At 37.3% G+C, this 22,252-nt stretch overlaps 1 non-coding gene across 1 annotated transcript; it reads left to right on the top strand.

The window, feature by feature from the left end:
• Positions 1-703: 703 nt before the first annotated feature.
• LOC120082323 (small nucleolar RNA R71) lies at positions 704-810 on the top strand. Its single transcript, XR_005483153.1, has one exon. It is a non-coding gene; the product is annotated as a small nucleolar RNA R71 (small nucleolar RNA).
• Positions 811-22,252: the final 21,442 nt, after the last annotated feature.

Here is a 22,252-nt window from a genome sequence, read left to right as displayed (position 1 = left end):
GCAGTCTATTTTTTAGCTCGCCTGCAATTTGTCCTAGTTGAATTTCGAGATTTCTAAGAGATGTTTCTTGATTCTAAAGTATTGAGTCGTTTTTCTCAATGTATTGCTTCAACAAGCTCTCTAAGGATGAAGATTGCAGTGTTTGTGAGTTGCTAGCTTGACTATGCGTTGGACCGTTGTTTTGCGGGAAAAATTCGGGCGGCCCTCTTTTTTGCGCCACTGGTTGGAAGTTTTGTTGTTGATTTTTTCACGAAAAATTTAGGTGGTTTCTCCACCCAGAGTTGTATATATCTTATTAGGGATTGTTCTTTATGAAGCACACTGATTGCGGGTTTGCTGGGCATTCTTCCATTGAGTGAGCATCTCCACAGATGATACAACTTGTGGTTGTTTGCGCAATTGCGTTGACCTGCCCTTTCTTCGCTCCCGTGCTATTAATTGCGATGCCTTGTATCAAACTCATCATCGCAGTCATCTAGTTTTGCAGGGATGCGATGGCTCCGTTGTTTACATCACTGTCTTTAATTCTTAATCTCTGATCGCTTTCCCGCCAATCCTCGTGTTTTTGGAAATGCAATCAAGTATACTCTTTGCCTCCTCATATGTTTTGTCAAGCAGACCACCAGCTGCTGCCGCATTGGCAGCGGTCTACGAAAAGAGATTCAGTCCTCGGTAAAAAATCTCCATTTGTAGGCAGTATGGCAAGCCATTATGTGGACAGTGTCTTACCAGCCGCTTAAATCTCGCCCAGGCATCGCTGAGCGATTCGTCATCCTCTTGTTCAAAATTTGTTATTAATTTCCTTCTCCTGGCATTCTCAGTAGGTGGGAAGTATTTCTTCATGAATTTTTCGACGACTTGTTCCCACGAGGTTATCTCTCTCAGTTCGAGAGAATATGCCCATTTTCTTGCCTGATCACACAAAGAAAATGGAAACAGAGTTAGTCGAGCTTCTTCAGAAGAGATATTCGGGAACACAAAACTGTTGCAGATTTCTATGAAGCTCCGGAGGTGGGCGTGCGGGTCTTTGCCACGCCTCCCTCCAAACTGCCCAGCAGTCTGAATCATCTACAACATTACATGCTTCATTTCAAACCTCGATCCATCTAACGCTGGCCTCATGATTCCTAGAGAGAAATCATAGAGGTTGGGCACACATAGTCCCGAATAGTTCTATTGCGGTCATTCGCCAAAAGGATGGGGTTGGCCATTATATTGTTCGCATTTGCGGTCCTTTCTTCCAGTTGTTCTGCCATTCTTGGGGTTCTGTCTTGTTGTTGGTAGTTGTTTCTCAGTCTGCGTCGAAATGTTCTCCCAATCTTAGTCTGCAAAGAAATCAAAACAATTACCGTTAGCACACTGATTTGCCGAAGTCCCCGGCAATGGCGCCAAAAACTTGATACGTTATTTTATGAGGTGGAATTATGGATGAAATGCGATGATGAAAATGCATTGAGCACTCAAGTTTTCTTAGTAAATCCAAGTTTCTACTAAGTTTCCTGGTAAGTCCAGGGTCGAACTCAAGGACTTGGAAAAACAATATACGGTGGTAATTTCTCAGAAGAATTTGCGGTAACCAAATAAATCAAGTAGTTGTTGGGAATGTTGTTTGCGGTAATAAAAATAAACAAATGCGGTGGAGTTTCGAAAATAGTTGATAAAACAGAAGATGCAATGAGTATGCGATGAACGAGTTGAGAAGGGTTTCGGCTAACACTTCCTAGTATGCGTTCATGCTATGCGATCATGCAACACACATACAATAGTAAACAATCTCTCGATGCGAATGCTACGGCTTCTAATGCTAGAACACATGCGATATATGCGATAAGTCTATGGGACCTACACATAAGCCTTTATTCTTATTTATGGGATGACACAATGACAGACACACAAATAAGGCGACCACATAATATCATACCTATCTCTAGGGTGCATGCGATGCAGGTTGAAAAAAAAAGCTTATCTCTAAGTCCCTATCTCTTGTTTATGCAGATCTAATCTTGCTCTCTTGAGTCTAAATTCTAATCTAGCTCTCTCAAGTCTCAGGTTCTTTCTTTAGACTCTCTCTAGAGTAGCTCTAAATTTGTGTTGGGTATAGCATAAAACAAGATAATCACATGCGATGAAGATCCTAGGTCATGTTAGCTTAGTTCTTCTCAACCCATTCGATAAGTTTAGCTACTCATGCGTGCTAAGATAGTGAACAGATGTAGATAAAGAACTTCCATTGTATAAATATAAAGTTGAAGTACAAAATAACAATGAAAGAAGAGAATAAAGAGCCTGGTAGCAATCTCTTGCTTCCCACGCTTTTACACTGTCTTTTCTACTCTTGTTCAAAAGATAGTCTCGCTCTCGCGAGAGTCAGCCGCTCTCCGCTTTTTATGCCTCCGGGTTCTCTCTCGAGTTGTCTTAAGCGATCTTTCGACGTCTCTTCTCTTCTTTCGCTCCGCCTTAAAATAAAAAGGAAAACTATGGACAAGGCTAAACTATGAACTGGCTGAACTGGTTAACCCCTTTTTCTGAAGGTTACCTTCGGTATTTATAGAGCTTCGGGGTGAAAGGCAGCTTCTTTCTTGTGATTGCATAGATGGGATGGATTTAATTCTCTGACTGATGCGCCGAATATTTGTCACCTAAAAGCTGAGTGTACTTGTTATCATTAGCGGCTTGTCAACTTAATTCAGATTCGACCGTCATCAGCTTTCTGTCCCATCGTGATTAATTATGTCTTTCACCCAGATACGCCCACCAGGTTGTGTCGGCTCTATACGGCAATCCTTTTTGAGCAGATGTTTGCGAGCATAAATGACTGCAAAACCTTGCAGTAATGCTGCGCTCGACCATTTATTTCTTGTGATCGCGCTTTTCGCCTTGCGTTAATGCATATTCTGCATAAAAATACCAAAGTTAACTGTTCTTATGTGATGAACACATGCGACCACAATGTTATGAACTTAATGCTTTTTTGGACGCAATCTAACATATTTTATCAACGCAAACCTTCATTGTTTAATAACTTAGCACTATAATAACGTGCATTTCTGCCCGTTATTATGGTGAACTCCAGGGAGCCTAGGAGTCACAAATGTGGCAAACATATAGATCGCTTCAGAGCATAACATTGCTGACCCGTTTACGAAGGCTCTCACTGTTACAGTTTTTTAGTCACCTTCAGAGCATGGGTCTATAGGACCATCCACGGCTGGACTAGGGTAAGTGGGAGATTTTATACTGGGTTTTAGTGCCCTAGTTTATTGTTTTGTACTTGTTTTTATCTTGTACACCCACTCGCTTTAGGAAAAGTGGGAGATTGTTGGGGTTGATGCCCTAAATCTCGTAGGGTCCTGTAGTTTGTAAACACATGTATGAACAAATACTTGTGATGTAATAATATGAGATATTTTCTTCACTGTTGTCTATGAAATATGAGATATTTTATTTGCATTTACCACAAACCAATAAACTAAGTGTTGGGATTGATGCCCCAAAGTCTCGTGTCCTGTAGTTTGTAAACAGTTTGTATGAATGCTTGTGTTATATAATATATGATATTTTACTTCACATCTTGTATTTTGCTCCATTGCATGTTTTATTTGCTTTACCACAAACCAATAAACACAAAATTTCTAGTTATTTGTACGTAACTCAAACATGTATGTGGTGACATACAAGTGGATCATGTTTTGAGTGATAACCAAAATGGTCTGTAGTATATGGATATAGGAGGAAAACCTTATCCTGGTAACACTACGGATGCAGCCCGCTTTGTGGAATGGTCACAAGTGTTGTGACTTGTCACAGATGGTCTGATCCTGATCATTCATGTTGAGAACATGCGAGTAGGGGCATCCTATACAAAAAGTTTGTATAGGACCTGACCACGAAGTGTTAACGTCTCGTTATATAACACCATTCATGACAGGGACTTCACTTCACTAGGATGACCATAGGTAACATGACCTCAGTCCTGAGTGAGTTGGGAACTCTTGCCATTGAGGGCGATCCTTTAATTTGTATGGGTGCGAGTGGCCAAGTTGCTGATTTAAACTTACCATTTTGGGGATTCGTCTGATTTGGGAGCTGGGAACTCAGCTACACAAGATGGAATTCACTCCTTCCTCGATGCAGGGGTAAGTAGATAGATAGCTTTCTTAAGGGCTGATTCTGGGGCTTGAACGATGTGGCGCCACACACATTCTCTTGGCCCGAGAGGTGTTCACATATAGTTGGACTATGTTGTACAGGGGCAAAATGGTAATTTGACCCAACTATACTTACGAGCATCTATGAAGGGTCATCGTACCCATGATTGATTATATCCGATGGACACAGAAATATATTTGTGGTAAGAAGAGTTCAGTTGTTGGTCTTTAGTGGAATGTCTGACAGTTAATGGATGGTGGATCTCGTGGCTCAAGAGTTTAGTCAGCTATTCACATACCGTTGGAACTTCGAGCCACGGGTCCATTAGGTCCCCTGGGTAGCTTGGATAAAGTCGAGAGTCAGTATTTGGGTTAATTTGAAATGTTCAAATTAATAAGAGGAAGTTCGATTATATATGATATAATTGAATTGGTTAATTATATATGATATAATTGGCTAAATATATAAGATACATTATTTTGGAGGAAATTAGATATAAATATGATTCATATCAAGTAGAGGAGAAATTACTATAGTAGATATGTGATATATAACTATAGGGTAAGAATATAATATGATTATATTTATTAACTATTTAATTGATTAATTATATGATAATTGGCCTAAAATTTCTCTCGGACGTTCGTTAGTGGGAGCAGCCGCATCGCTTATTATAACCGAAGAATAAAATGAAATTTTGTTTCATTTTGCAAAGGTTCAAAAATGTTCGAAAGGTTCGGAAATTTTTTGGCACTGGTGTGGAAACGTTAAACGATCGCATAATCAAGAGCCTATACGATAGTCGCTTAGCGCCTATATGATCACACACCTCGCGCCTAAACGATCGCACGCTAGTTCCTAAATGATCGGATAGCTTTTCTAAACGATCGTATAGTGTGCCGTATTTTCTAAACGATCGTTTAGTAAAACCTACATGATTGTGTAGCTTTTTCTAAACAATAAGCATTTAGCTATACGATAGCTTCCTTTTCTCTCCCACTTGCTTATTATCTATACGATTAGTTTTTCCTCCTACCTCTACCAAACTCACCAAAGACCACACTTTGGATTCTCACTCCGAGAATACCAAGGGCTCCTTTTTGGTGGTGTCGTTCCTACTGGATTCTCTTGTTCGTGATGTTGTCGTTCGTGTAGACATTCGTGTTGCTGCAAACGACTTGTTTGCTAGGCGATAGAGTTCGCGTAGAGGTCTTTCGCTGCATCTGAGTTCTAAAGTTTGAAGAGAGTCTTCAACTGGTATGAGAACTCTTTCTCTTATTCTTTAGTGTTCAAAGCATGCCTTTAATTAGTGTGAATTTGCATAACTGTATGTTATAATGTATATGTTGTGTTTCGGTCCCGGTGAAATCGGAAAGATCCGAATTGCCCATGGACACTCTTCGTTAAGAGATCCTTCAATTGGTATTAGAGCCAGGTTCTGATACTCCAATTTCATTGTTACAAAAAATTACATATACATTCAAGGTGGGTGCATGTTTGCTCTATTTAAATTTGTTAAATTGTTGTGGATGTGTGGATTAATTGATGTTTTTGTGGATGTAAGTCTCGGTTTTATTTAATTATTTTACATTTGCAGTTGTTTATAAAGGCCTTTGCGTTTTTGGGCATTAATAATCATTATCGAGTCTATAATTCAAAGTCTGTTTGAGTCTTGAGTCGTTCGTGAAGAAGATCGGAGCAAGCGTTGTAGTTCTTTGAGGAAGGACATGATCAAGGGTTGATCGCATCGTGTAGATGATCGGGTATGTGATCGCTGAGTATCGGATCGTGTAGACAATGGGATGCTCATGTATCGTTTAACGCACGCGCGCACTAGACGATCGTTTAGGTCAGCAAGCTTCATCCCTTAGTAACTGACTAAATGATCGCTTAGTAACGCAAGGTAAATTGTTTACCTGTCGCCACGTGAAGTGATCGTATAGACGATCACGCTTCGTAGCCTCGTTTTCGTCTATGCGATCATTTAGATTTTGCGTCTATCGTCTAGTGCGCACTGGGCGATCGTCTACCTTTGGCGTTTACTACACGATGGAGTTCTCCAGGCGGTTAAAGACCCGGTTTGCCTGTGAATCAATTTACTCGATGAAAAATGTAATAGATAGAGTTATTTCATTTTGGTTTTTTTTTTTTTTTTTTTTTTTTGTAAAGGCTCATCCTGGTCCATTAATCCTTTATTTATTACATGTGATGTATGGTTTCTATGTCGTATGGTATGCACATATAGTAAATCCCACCTTAGGTTATGCAATGATCATGCATCATCTCTTTATTGTAATTATTATAATTTAGAGAAGTATGATTTAATTATGTAAGAGCATGCTCATGTAGGATTGTATCAACAGCAGCGGAAGCACAAGGATCATCTAAGCATTCAAATTCACTAATTTTGGCAAAATATAAAGCATGCTTTTGCAGAAAAAGTGAGTTTCAAGACATACCTCTTGTAGAACTTCTTCAAAGCTCCTTCACCAGCTGTAATCTTGTCCAAATCTTATTGTAGACCACCTCAAGATCTTCCCCACTATTCTCTTGGTGCTCTAGATTGAGTTGTGAGACTCAAAACAAGCTTGAATCAAAGGATGAAGGAGAAAAGTTCACTGCTGCAACCTTGTTGAAGAACCTTTCTTCAAACCAGTTTTTCTCTAAAAAACTCTATAGATTGCATGCATGATTTTCACTCCAATCTCTTCATTATATTGCAGATCAACATGCAAAGAGAAGAGTTGTAGCTCATGCTTAGAGAAGACAAAGGCAAGAAGATGCAATATGTGTGAGCTACTTCAAAAGATGGATAATGAAAAAATCATTTTTTCCATTTTGTGTTTTGTTTGTTTTTCCTTTTTCAATTTTATCTCAAAATCAAAATTTGATTTTGTAAATCTATTTTGATTTTAAAAATGAAAATTTAATTAATTTCATAAATTAATTATAAAATAAAACTTAATTAATTTAATATCATATATTAAATTAATTTTAACACATATCCATCTTTATATATTTAAATCATATTTAAATATATAAATTCTCCTATTCCGTTTAATTCTAAAATTAAACATAATTATATCTCATATAATTACTAATTCCCTTAATTCTAATTTGAACATTTCAAATTAACTTATCACGCTATTCTAGAGCTAGTCCGTTACGAGCTAGTAGGGGGACCTCGCGGACCTATAGATCATGGACTCCAACGATCCGAGATTAATTGGCTAAACTCATTAGACCAAATTAATCTTCATTCGTTAACTAATGGGTCATTCCACTAAAGCCCATAGTTGCACTCCTCTTACTGTTGATATATTATGTCCACATGATTTAATCATAATCAGTAAGTCGACCCTTCAAGGTTGTTCGTAATAACGGCTAGGTCAAATATCTGTTTTACCATCGAGATTACATCTTATTCCTTAAGTCTCTACTGATTCTCTAATGAACAACTGGTTTGTGATCCAATCACCAAACCAAAATCTCTCAACCCAGTGAGAGGGTGGGGCCCCTTGTTCAAAACTTGGATTCAGTACTTGAGAGAACAATCTTTCTTCTATCCCTAAATCGGGTAGGCGTGAACTTCGTCTTGCACCCTATGTCCCCAGCTATCTATCCAGTCTTACCCCTGAAATGGGAGTCTTATTGAGCCGGCGCTGTTGAGCCAACCCTCAACTATGCAAATCTAAGGGCAATCCCGAATAAACAGGTGTTCATAGTTAGCTCAGGATTAAGATCGAGTTACCTAGGTCATCTAGGTGAAATAGTCGGTCTTAAATAGTAAACAGCGTTATAAAGTAACAGTGACTTATTTCTTGGTCCTGATCTTATGCAAACTCATTTTAACATAACATGTATGAATTAGGATCACATCGTATGTAGCACTTTACAACTATTTGTAACAACTATAGAGTAGGCCGCATCTAATGGTGTTTCCAGAATAAGGTACCCAACCTCATTCATGTACCATAGATCATTTTAACTATTTACTTGAACCTGATCCACTCTTATGTCTCCACATAAAGTTCAAGTACTCATACAATAGTCATGGGTCTTAGTTTATTGGATATAGACTTTTATACAATTTATGAGATCAATAACAAGTTTATTGATTATAGAAAATGTTTATCATTTTACAAACTGTGAGTTTTTAGGACATAAAACCCAACAGCTCATGCATCATATAATATAAGAGTTATATTTATGCATGCATAAAAACCATTGACATGCATCATCTTTATATCATAATTGTTATAGTATAAGGGTGAATGATAACATGTTTGCTTGGTTATTACGAGTTATATAAAAGTTATGTATAGTAATAACGAGACATTGCATGAAGCATGACAAATAGGTTTCTTTATAAGCGTTATAAACACCTCGTTGTGCGCAATAGTTTTTTAGTTGTTTCTTTTTAAAAGTTAAAGAGAAATTAGAACTAAAAGAAATAAGAAAGACATGCATACTCACTTAGGTTTAATTCATGGTTTTAAATTGTTTAAAACTCAGATCACATAGACCTAAGATCACGGTTTTAATATGATTAGCAACCTTAAGGCTTTAATCTTTTAATCAGTTTAATAGGATTAAATTGGCTAGTAAAAGGTTAAAGTGTAGCAAATCTATCTATAAGGGACCTTTTGTCTAAGGCGGGTTCTATATAGGCTGGGGTATTTAAGTTGATGGAAACGTAACACCTCTACCTGGGAACTTGCCTGGAAAGGTGAATTAGATAGATTTGATGCATGCATGCAAGTTAAGGACAACCCATTAAAGTGTTTAAATGTGACTACTTGAACTTATTCATATTTCATAAATAAACGTTGCTTATGAGCAGAGTTTAAAAAGACGACTTAGACTAAAAATCAGTAGCCGGATTGTCTAGATTAATGAACCCTAGGTAGAACATTCAGTGGGAGGTACTTGGAGCATAAGATGCTTCACTTAAACCTTTCACGTTTCTTCTAAGTAGCCCATACTGTGAGATCTACCCTCGGCCTCGAGGCACCTTTGGCGTGTCTCCCTAACAGATGGTGTTTGGTAGGTCAATATCAAGGTGGATAGAGAGAGTTTTCATAGTAAGTGGGAGCGAGAAGTGCGACAACATATCCCTTGGTCTCCCTCGTTAGGTTGAATAAAGTTACTGTGCATCGCCTCAAGGTACCCTGGGAGTATCCCCTAAAGAATGACAGTTTTGCACATTTCTTTATTTGATCTCTTGTCCTAATCTGCTTCTTCCCTATGGTGGGCTCATTAGGGCAGGACTCTGGCACCGAAAGCCAGGGGTCACACTTACACGAAATTGTTAAAAGTTAATAGTTCTGGACCAAAAAATGGTGGTTGTTAGTTCAGTTCCATGAGTTGCTTCTGCTTAATGGTTGAGAATGTCTCATCCCAGCAAAGGGGCAACTGATCACTCCACCGGTGACGTTTGTCCTACCTCACTGGGCATCATTGCAAAATAAAAGTCTATAATTTAGGGTACTTACAACTATTTTGCAAAACTGATTGGTGTAAAAGTGATTTAGCAAAAATCTAATAAAGTTTTGTTCGTATTTTCAGCAACAACTTTTTTCAAAATGGCAACAGCCACGTTGGCTTTATTAAGCGCCGAAAAATTAACCAGTGACAATTTCGCAACATGGAAACACATGATCACGACGATTCTAATCATCGAGGATACCATGTTCGCTCTCACGGAGGCATGTCGTCCTATTCTAGCTCCAAATGTCGCTCGAAATGTTAAGGAGGCATATAAGTGATGGACAAAGGCGAATCAGAAGTCTCGGGCCTACATCTTGATAAGTCTTTCTGAAGTCTTGGCCAAGAAACATGAGCCTATGATCTCAGCGCGTGAGATCATGGAGTCCCTGCGGGGGATGTTTGGATAACTGTCTGAACAGCTTATGCATGAGGCTCTTAAATATATATTCAACTCCAAAATGGAAGAAGGCACCTCTGTTCGTGAACATGTACTTAACGTGATGGCCCACTTTAATGTGGCAGAGTTGAATGGGTCTACCATCGATGAGGGCAGCCAGGTTAGCATAATCCTGCATTCTTTGCCGGAGAGCTTCCTGCACTTTGTTAGCAATGTGATTCTTAACAAAGTGAAATATAACCTTACAACTCTCCTCAACGAGTTGCAGACCTATCAATCTTTACTGAAAAGTAAGGAGAGGAAGAAGGGTGAGGCAAATGTTGCTTCATCCTCCAGGACATTCTATAGAGGTTCGATCTCAGGAACGAAGTCTGTAGCTTCTACTTCTAACTCTGCAAGGGGAAGAAGAAGAAGAGTGGTAAGAGAAAAAGGAAGGCACCTGCTAACCCACTGACTGTCGCCCCAAGGAGGCGTCCACCAGTTGAAAAAGGAAAGTGTTTCCACTGCAACTAGGATGGACACTGGAAGAGAAACTGTCCTCGCTATCTGAAAGAGAAGAAAGCAGCCAAGGCAGATAAAGGTAAATATGATTTACTAGTTCTTGAAACCTGTTTAGTGGAGAATGGTGATTAAGTCTGAATAATTTATTCGAGTGCCACTAACCATGTTTGTTCTTCTTTTCAGAGGATTAGATCTTGGCGGCATCTGGAGGCTGGTGAGATGACGAAACGAGTAGGCACCGTTCACGTTGTCTCAGCTGTGGCAGTGGGAGGGCTTCAGTTAGCTTTACAGAATAGGTTTCTTATTTTGAATGATGTATATATTATTTCCAAACTTAAGAGGAACCTAATTTCTGTAAAGTGTTTATTGCAATGTAAATATACTGTTTTTTTTAATGTGGATAAAGCATTTATTCATAAAGATGATGTTTTTATTTGTACTGCAAATCTGGAATCGAATTTATATGTGCTAAGACCGTTAGCCATTAATTCCCTCCATAATACTGAATTGTTTAGAACTGTCGTAGCTCAATCAAAATGTCGACTTATTTCTCCAAAAGAAAATTTTCATCTTTGGCATCTACGTTTAGGGCACATCAATCTCAATAAGATTGAGAGATTGGTGAAGAATGGACTTATAAGTGAGTTAGAAGAAAATTCTTTACCAGTGTGCGAGTGTTGCCTTGAGGGTAAGATGACTAAACGACCTTTTACTGGAAAAGGTTATAGAGCCAAAGAGCCTCTTGAGTTAGTACATTTTGACCTTTATGGTCCTATGAATGTGTGAGCCCGAGGTGGCTATGAGTATTTTATCAGTTTTACTGATGATTACTCCAGGTACAAATATGTTTATCTTATGCAACGGAAGTCTGAATCTTTTGAAAAGTTCAAAGAGTTCAAGGATGAAGTTGAAAACGCATTGGATAGACGAATTAAAACACTTCGATCGGATCGAGAGGGAGAGTTTTTGGACTCTGCATTCTAGGACTATTTGATAGAACATGGAATCGTTTTCCAACTCTCAGTGGCAGGTACACCTCAGCAACATGGTGTAGTGGAGAGAAGCAATAGGACCTTGTTAGACATGGTTCGCTCGATGATGAGTTATGCTTCTTTATCAAACTCGTTTTAGAGTTTCGCAGTGGAAACTGCGGTATACATACTCAACTGTGTTCCCTCCAAGAGTGTTATGAGAACACCTCTGGAGTTGTGGAGCGGGCGTAAAGCTAGTTTAAATCACTTCCACATTTGGGGTTGCCCTGCACACGTGCTTGAGGCTAATCCTAAGAAGTTGGAACCACGGTCGAGGTTATACTTCTTTGTAGGCTACCCCAAAGGTACATGAGGGGTTTTTTTTATTATCCGACGGAAAATAGAGTGTTTGTTTCAACAAACGCTACTTTCATGGAGGAGGATTATATAAGGAGCATAATCCATGAAGTAAAGTCATGTTGCGTGAGCTTTCTAATGAAACTACTGAAACTTCAACAAGAGTTGTTGAAGAGTCTGCTATATCAGCAAGAGTTGTTGATGGGAGTTCATCTAGTAGGTCGGTTCCACCTCAAGAGTTGAGGGAACCTCGACGTAGTGGGAAGGTTGTGAACCCACTCGTTCGCTATTTGGGTTTCACGGAAATCCTTGCTATGGTAGCAGATGGCGACGTTGAGGATCCATTGTCTTATCAGAAGGCAATGGAGGATGTTGACCGGGATGAATGGGTCAAGGCCATGGATCTCGAGATGGAGTCGATGTACTTCAACTCAGTATGGGATCTTATAGATCAGCCTGATGGGGTAAGACCTATAGGTTGTAAATGGATCTACAAGCGCAAACGGTGTCCTGATGGGAAGGTACAGACCTTCAAGGCTCGACTTGTGGCAAAGGGTTATACCTAGGTAAAGGGAGTCAACTATGAGGAGACTTTCTCACATGTTGCCATGTTAAAGTCGATCCACATCCTCCTATCCATTGCAGCTTATTATAATTATGAGATCTGGAAAATAGACGTCAAAATGGCCTTTCTGAATGAAAATCTTGAGGAGACCATTTACATGATGCAACTTGAGGGATTCATAGCCCAAGGTCAAGAGCAAAAGGTTTACAAACTGAATCGGTCCATTTATGGGCTAAAACAGGCATTTCGATCTTGGAACATACGGTTTGATACTATGATCAAGTCGTATGGCTTTGACCAAAACGTTGATGAATCTTGTGTCTACAAGAAGATCATCAACATAGTAGTCTTCTTAGTGTTGTACGTAGACGATATACTACTCATTGGGAATGATGTAGGTCTACTGACTGCAGTTAAGAACTGGCTAGAGACCCAATTCCAAATGAAAGATTTGGGAGAGGCTCAGTTTGTTCTTGGTATATAGATCTTTCAGAATTGTAAGAACAAAGTGCTAGCACTATCTCAGGCATCATACATTGACAAGATGTTGCTCAAGTACTTGATGCAGAACTCCAAGAGGGGCCTACTACCGTTCAGGCATGGAGTCACTTTGTTTAAGGACATGTGTCCTAAGATGCCTCAAGAGGTTGAGGAGATTTGACGGATCCCATATGCGTCTGCCGTTGGCAGTTTGATATACGCGATGCTCTGTACTCGTCCAGACATCTGCTACGCTGTGGGCATAATCAGTAGATATCAGTCTAACCCAAGCCAGGTTCACTGGACCGCAGTGAAGAACATTCTCAAGTATCTTCAGAGAATGAGGGACTACATGCTCGTGTATGGTTCTAGGGATTTGATCCTTCTAAGAACATATAATATGTATATATAATAAGGTAGTTATTAAATATATATATATATATATTGATTTTAATTTAATTAAAGGGAGGGAGTTACAACTCCCTCTCCTAATTTCTTTAAGCAAAAAAGGTGCAGTGGTTGGTAGAGGCAATTGAGTTGTCTTCTTCCACCAATTGTGGATTTGTAATTCTCTCTGCAAAAAAATCACAGATAAAAGTTGTCTGTGTGAAAAAACTGCTCTTCCTCTCAATCTCTCATCTCTCTTCCAAATCTAGGGCAGAGTCTACCACTCCTGCGTTTTCTCGATCCCAAGGAGTATAAAGAAGGTTCGTTTTATGGTGGTGTCCTGATCGAAGAAGAGATCGTGATCTAGGTCGAGGGAAACGTGAAGAAATTGGCTTCAAGGGTATGTAAATTCTCCTCCCATTTTCTTCCCTCAAATGCAAGCTGTGTATAATGCATAATCTCTCTATCTTGTACTCTGTAATTTTAAAATTTTGTAAAAATAAAAAATGGGATTAATCATCGCTTCTGCAGCGAAATAGTCATTGGTTTCCGTCTAGAGATCTACACGACGACGAGCTAAATAAAGACCCTGAGATCTGCCAAGGTCGAAATTAACGAGCAAATCTGACTCACTCATTCACGATCTACAAATGAGTGGTGAAGACAATAGTGAGTGAAGGCAACAATTAGAGGGTTTTGGAGGAGAAGAGTTTTTGTGAGAAATGAGAGAGAAGAAAGGTGGAGAAATGAAAGAGGGGATATTTTTACTAGAGGGAAAAAACTAAATGGGTAGCTACAATGTCAGTTCTAAACCGACGTTGTAACCTAATTAAAATATATCTTTAATGTCGGTTTATTAAGACCAATTAAATCTTTTTTTTGTGAAACCGACATTGTACATCCGTTTTTAGTTTTTTTCAATCGACATCAAAAGTCAAATTTCTTTTAGTGTCTCCTCGAGTATTAGTAAATCTCGTCATAATATTTTTCCACACTTTTGCTCCCTTGTTTCAAAGTTTGTAATTTGTAGAAAGACTTAGGAATAAATGATTTGTTTCCATGAGGGTATGACATGATTTTCACTTCTCCTTTTTGACAATAAATGTTTCTATCATGTTAGGGCACAATCTTCAAATGTAGAGACAATAAGTTTTAACTTTCTCTTTTCACTAATAGTGGTGGTAATGAAATATGACATCAATTTTCTCCTCCCAAGAAGATACTCATCTGGATTTGAAATACTTCCAAAAAACGATAGTGACATGTTTCAATCAATGTGACAACTACTAGAAACTATTACTTGTAGAAACGTGACTTACAAAAGTGTTGTTGGAAAATTTAGCTATTTGCTTGATGTATCTGTTTGAAGTGCTTACTAGACGTACTTGCTTGCATTCATGCACATGTTCATGAACTTGCCGCAGAGAAGACGTATTATTTTTTTTCTTTAATTATTTTCCTCCTTCCAAATTGACGTGCTAGAATCCAATTTCTCGAAGCAACTTTTAGTTTTTTTTTTTTTCCCTCTAGATTTGCACTAATCAGACCCACGGATGATAAGACCCAAATGTTGATTTTTTTCTTTTTCTATTTTTTTTTTTTTTCCAAAATTTCTTATCCGATTTTTCAAGGCTCCAAGTCTGCAGCGCTAATTTCCCTCTTTTAATTTCTTTTCGACAATTCAATCCCAGTTCGCTTTCAATTATTTTCCTTCCCAATTTCGATTCAGCAACCCACTACACAGATTTTTCAGCCTTACTTCACAAGATTTTTTTCTTTTTCAAATTCATTCAGCATCTCATCAATTTTTTTTCCTTTTCAATTTTTTCACTAAACTTGCAAAATAAATTCTAAACAAATATCTCTGTGCGAACTTTTTTTCCACTTTTTTTTAGAATAACAAAAAAAAAAAAAAAGACAAAATCTAAAGATAAAATTATAGTTAATACGGATATATCCGGCCTAGAGTGCCTAGTCTCTAATACCTAATGATACGAAAATCCTAACGAATTGAAAATTAGAAACCCCTTTAGATGAGAACCTCTAATTCTCAATCACTAAAACCTCAAAATCAATTCGATTTCAATCCTAAGGATTGAGTTAGACATAGATTGACTTAAGATCAAATATCTTGAGACAAAAAACAAATTTCTTGACCCAAGATTCAAACACTCCACAAGATTAGATGATCAATCTCACTTAAATATTCTTGACATATAATTCAACACAAGCTAAAGAAAAAGGTCAAAAGTTAAACCTTAATTATCGTAAAACCTAACTTCGAAATAACCTAAAGGCAAGGTTTTAAATAGCCTCTCAATAAAAATCCTAATACAAAATAGTAAAATGATAAAATTATCCTACTTAAATGTTAAAAAAAAAAGAAGATAAAATTGAAAATTTCTAATATTACATCAAAATTATTAAATAAAATTTAATTAATAATTTGATGCATGGAAGACAGCTACCCTCTCGTTTGAGAGGAGATGTGAATGAGTTAGACAAAATGCACCGGATTGGCCCGATGAAGATGTCAAGCAGTCTCTGATTGGGTTGTTTAACAAATTTGATCATTAGAATATTTTTTCTGTTTTACAGATATTCAATTAGCCTCTGCCATTGGTATTTTGTAAAATAGCCTTTCCGCCCTTCCTTATTCTATGGGTTTAGGATGTACAGTTGAAATAATCAAGGAAATAGTAATCTGAATTTTGAAGCCTTTATCATGAGTTTATCTCGATATCTGCATATTTTCTCCTTTTTATCTCGTCATTTATATACAAAGTCGTTTTAGTTAATGTTCTCACTGTTTTATCTAAATGTAGAACTATATTCAATGATTAATTATATTTCAAAACCAATCATATTATATATTATATTGTGCTATTTTACTATATTAGAAAAGTAGCAAATTGAAAATAGTTTTAAGTTAAATAAAACAAACAAGATTAAAAATATATTTTTTATCTTGAAGTTTCACAAAGTAATAATTTAGTTCCATAATTTTTTTTAATATATGCTTTCAAATTTGTAACAAGATAGTCTTTAAATTTTAATAAGTAATGATTTAACCCCTATGCTTTATAATTTATAACGATTTAGTCTCTATTGTAAGAATATTAGTATGATTTAATGAAATTTTATACATGTGTAGATTCATAAACTAAGTTTGAATCGGCTTTATTTATAAACTATAAAAACCAAGTCATTATGAAATAAAAATTAACACTTAATTACATAAAGTACGTGGGCCAAATCATTACTTATAAAAGTTCGTTGACTAAATTGTTAAAAATTCAAAAATATATAGACTAAATTGTTATTTTAATACAAATTTAGAGATCAAAATTATTTTTTTAACCAAAAGGTACCTAAAAAATTTGCAACTTATATAGCTATAGCCTCCACATGCGACAAGATTTGGCCGTATTCTATTACATACAAGTCCTTTGATCTCGTCATCAATTTTGGAAGTCAAAACTAAACAATGATACTCAACTGTTCCTAGAAACATTTTTATTCAGAAATCTTATATAGCAGATAGGAAAGCAACATAACATCTAGATAAATAAGACATATTTTTGTTTGTTTCTACATTGGCTTGTAGATTGATGTAGTAAATATTGTGGAGACATGAAGCGGGGGTGTCCTAATACAAAGAGTTTGTATACGACCTGAACCACTAGATGACTAGGTTCTGTATATAACATCGTTGATATTAGAGACTTACATTTCACCTAAACGGCCATAGGTGACACGTCCTTAATCCTGAGTGTTTTGGGAACTCCTGCCTTTGAGGGCGGTCCTTTGATTAGTATGGGTGAGAGTGGCTGCCAACTCAACATGCCTACCTTTTTGGGGGTTTGTCTGATTTGGGAGCTGGGAACTCAATCCACAATATGGAATTCACTCATTTCCCGAAGCAGGATAAGTAGAGAGATCGCTCCCTTAAGGGCTGATTCTGGGGCTTGAACATAGTGGCCACAGCTTCACTTTGGAAGAGAAGACTCAGTCATAGTAGAACCATGACTTATGTTCATTAGAGGGATCAGTGGTACTTAAGGAGACATATGTAACTATAAGGGCATAACGGTTATTGACCCAGCTGTACTTACGAGCGATCTATGAAGGGGGTTGTCACACTGCTAATTGGTTAAGATGGACATATAATATATCTGTGGTAAGGAGAGTTCAGCTGTCAGTCTTTAGTGGAGTGTTTGGCAGTTACGGATGGTGGATCCCGTGACTAAAGAGTTTAGTCAGTTATTCACGTACCGTTGGAGCTTCGAGCTATAAGTCCATGAGGTCCCTTTGGTAGCTCAATGGATTCAGTTGAGGATTAATTTTTGGTGTTGATTTGAAATGTTCAAATTGACAAAAGGTATTTTGATTATATATGATATAATCGGTATGATGTATGAGTAACATCTAGTGGAGGATTGATGTAAATGAGGTTTACATTAAGTACCATGGAATAGAAAAATAACTATGGTTTTTATGTTTCATGAGATGAAATATTAAAACTATAAGTTATAAATATAGTATGATAAGTTGGTTATCATTTATATTTATAATAATATTAATTATTGGATAATTAATTCTTTTTCTTTTAAATAACCAAAATAGTAGGTGGTTCTTGAATCATGGTAACCGTGAGTTTAAAAGGAAAATGGTTTTCCTATTTTAAAAAGAAGAGTTTCTTTTAAAACGATTGAAAAGTTTTTTGAGTTTTCTCTCCGCGCAAAAGAAACTCATGAAGTCATCAAGTAAATTTGGATTTACTAAACGACGATTGGGCGAGCTAAACGATCGTGCAGTATTTACTAAATGATCGCATAAATTTGCTAGACGATCGCTGGCCTAAGGTAAACGATTGTATAGAGTCTGTACGCGATAGACCGAGCTAAACGATGAGCTAAACGATCGCATAGCTTTTTCCAGACGATTGCATAGCTTCATCTAAACGATTGGACATCGACCTATACGATAGGTCTCCGCCATCTCTCACTTACCCAATCGTGTACACGATTGGTGTTTCCTCCTTCGTCTGCCTCACACCAAGTTCGAACAGAGTCCACCCTCTAGATTCTCACATCGAGAATACCAAGGTCGCCTTGTTGTTGGTGTAACACCCCCGAAGTTTTTTTCAAGAATGAACTTTCGAGGACGAAAGTTCTTTGAGGAGGGAAGAATTTAACACCCCGTACATTTTTTTTAGTAATAATGTAATTTCAGTAACTTTATTATTTGGAATTTCAGTAATTGTTATTAGTTGGAGGGCATTTTTGGAATTCTGGACTTCAAGTGTAAGTGCGGGAATTTAATTGTTGGCGTGAAATTATTCAATTTGAAAATTAATGGCAGGAATTAATTTTCTTTTGAAACGGAAAGGAATTTAATAGTAAAATGAAAAGGAATTAAATGTAATAGAATTTAATAGTATAAAACGGAAAGGAATTAAATGTAATTCTATTTATTTTCTTTTTATTATTATTATTATTTTTATTATTTTTATAAAAAGTCAAACCCCACCTCTCATCTATTGGTTTTCTCCTTCCAATGAACAACGATAATGCCCACAATCTCCAACCAATGTCCTCTGATGCTGCAGTGTACAACTTCAACGGCCACAATGCTTGTGACTTCTAGCAACTTTAACAGCATCTCGCATGATCAAAAGACCCTAACAACAACGTTTTTCCTTTTTTTTTTGACAATTGTTCCATTGGGCAAGGAAGAGGTTGAGCTTCTAGTTTCTAGAGTTTGCGATTAGAGGTAAGTAATCTTACTACTGGAACTACCTACGGGTCAGGCATTAGATGTATGCTAGCATGATAAATGAATGATATGGCAAAATGACAGCATGATGGACTGATAGTATAGTATGACCAATGTATGTTCTGGTTTGAGATCTGAAATATTTTTTTGTGCACATAGACACTTGAATGCTAGCATGAGATGGTATGTGATTCCATAAGTTTGTATTTGATTTGTTGATGTTGAGGATTGTAAGACTAGTTACAAGGATAATTTTGACTGTTCTAAGATTTAATGGACTGTTTAGAAAAGATACATGAGTTGTGATAATATGACTGAAACATGTTAATGTATGAGCATGATTTAGAATGTTAGGAAATATATTAAAAGGACGATTGGGCATGACCCTAAATTATGAGTTAAGCGACACTACTACGGAAATGTCTTAAAGTTAGGTGAAAGTTGGAGCATTTTGTTGATGTCCTTATTGATGTAATTTACTTTGAAAGTGTATAAGTTATATGATGTATTATGAAATTTCAAATGTTTGATTGTTACATGAGTTGGTGCATGAAAGTGATGTACTAGAGTGGATCCATTAATACTAGATTAATTATGTATGTTGAGGCTAACTAGTCTGACCTTGATCAGGAGATTTTAGAGGATTCATGATTAGGTGAACGTTATATGTATATGAAGTTAGATGCAATCTCTTTTCCTTTCCAGACTATGTGACTGCATGAAAATGATGCACGTCCAAAGGCGCTAGTACATGAAAGAGATATACTAGGGCTGGTGTGTATGAAAGTGATACATACCTAGAGGGTGTTGGGGTGTACGAAAGAGGTACATACTCAGTGAGTTATGTATATACGAAAGAGGTGTATACTTAACCAGATGTACGAAAGAGGTTAGCATCCTACATTTATAGAGAGGATCTGAGGTGTACGAAAGAGTACTACTTAGGGTTATGTGTATAAAAAAAAGGTAAAAGAGATGTATACATAACTAGATGTACGAAAGAGGTATATACTCAGTAGGTTAAGTGTATACGAAAGAGGTGTATACTTAACCAGGCATACGAAAGAGGTACATATTTAGTGGGTTATGTGTATACGAAAGAGGTGTATACATAACTAGATGTACGAAAGAGGTACATACTCAATAGGTTAGGTGTATACGAAAGAGGTGTATACTTAACTAGGTGTACGAAAGAGGTACACATTCAGTGGGTTATGTATATACGAAAGAGGTGTATACATAACTAGATGTACGAAAGAGGTACATACTCAATAGGTTAGGTGTATACGAAAGAGGTGTATACTTAACCAGGTGTACGAAAGAGGTACACATTCAGTGGGTTATGTGTATACAAAAGAGGTGTATATGTAACCATGTGTATGAAAGAGGTACACATTAAATGGGTTATGGGTATATGAAAGAGGTGTATGCATAACCATGCGTATGTAAGAGATTATGTTTCCTTCAGGATTCATCAGAGGTTGTGGGTCCTAAAGGACTTACTAAAGGTAGTGGACATAACTACAGTAGGATAGAAATAAGTTTTTCATGCATATATGTGTCCCATGAGGACTAGAGCAGTTTATATGTTCTACTAGAGGTAGGCATCTAGAGGACATAGATGCCTAGCCTGACCCCAGTAGTGGGGTTACTTACTAAGTATTTTTATACTCACCCTTTCTCATGTTTATGTCTCAGGTAAGAGTAGGGACGCACTGGCGAGTGACAAGCGGAATCCGTGATCGAGCCACTGGAACCAATTTTATGCTTCCGCTCAAAATGTTTAGATTTCTTTAATGTTTTTCCACTTCCAGTCTTCATGTTCGAAACTTACTGATTAGTATTCGTTTCCAAATTTTTACAGTTTTCTAGACTCATTAAATTTCTAATTATGATTTATGGGTACCCTATTATTTGACTTTTATTTAGTTTTAATAAAAATATTTTATTTCACTTTATTTATTTAGCATTAATTTCACCATAAAAGAGTGTCGTTTTAAGTTCCATGCATGCATGTATTTTAATAACAGCCTAACTTAAGTCCTAGGGGGTCAGGTCGTTACACATTACCCTTTACCAAAAGAATAGGTTGGTTACAACAAGTGTCTAATCATTTTTTTATTGTTGAGTTATTCTTGCATTCCCAAATTAGGGATTCCATGTTGTATAAATATCACACCTCTATACATTTCAAAATACAAGAGAAATATAGAAAGGAAAGGTTGGCACAACATTATCGTTCACCAAAGTACACGTTAAGACTATCGTCTACCTCTTTAGTGTTATCGTCTACCTCGGTGATGCTATCGTCTACCTCCTCAATACTATCGTCTAGTGACATTATCAACTACCTCCTTAACATTATCGTGTACCTCGGTGACGTTATCGTCTACCTCCTCAATACTATCGTGTACCTCGGTGATGTTATCGTCTACCTTCTCAATACGATCGTCTAGTGATGTTATCGTTTACCTCCTTAGCACTATCGTGTACCTTGGCGACATTATCGTCTACCCTCTCAATACTATCGTCTACCATCCCTTCGTATACCTCTTTAAACAACTATGAGCGCTTCGACTTCCCGTGTGAGTCTGCCGTCTCCTTCAACTTCCAAATCTTAACTTGGTATCAGAGCAAAATGACCAACGTCAATCAAGAAAACCTGAGAACTACCCTCGGTGCTGCCAACTTCAGCAGCCCACCCTTGAACCAACTCTTCAATCAGATAACATCCATGAAACTTGATCGCAGCAATTTTCTTCTGTGGAAAAACTTGGCGCTTCCAATCCTTCGGAGTTACAGACTCGAAGGGCACCTAACCGGATAAAAGGTGTCCCCCAATGTATTTGCAACCTACAGTCAATGCGAGCATGCCGACTGGATCAACTAGAACAGAAGCTACTCCGCTCAATGCAGAAGAAAGCTCTGGCAGTGGTGTTTCCAGTTTGTCGACAACACTTGAGGTAAATCCTCAATATGAAGGGTGGATGACTGTAGTTCAACTCCTCATCGGCTGACTGTATAACTCTATGACACTAGAGGTCGCCATTTAAGTGATGAGATGTGAATGTGCAAAGGTTCTTTGGACCAGTATTCAATAACTCTTTGGTGTTCAGTCCAGGGCTGAATAAAACTATCTGAGACAGTGTTTCAAACAACCAGAAAAGGTTTGAAAAT

Source organism: Benincasa hispida, unplaced genomic scaffold (genome assembly GCF_027475165.1).
Source record: "Benincasa hispida cultivar pf3 unplaced genomic scaffold, pf3_genome.v1.1 HicScf385, whole genome shotgun sequence".
NCBI lineage: Eukaryota > Viridiplantae > Streptophyta > Magnoliopsida > Cucurbitales > Cucurbitaceae > Benincasa > Benincasa hispida.
Note: the sequence above shows the minus strand (reverse complement) of the source record. Positions and strands in the feature narration are given on the sequence as shown.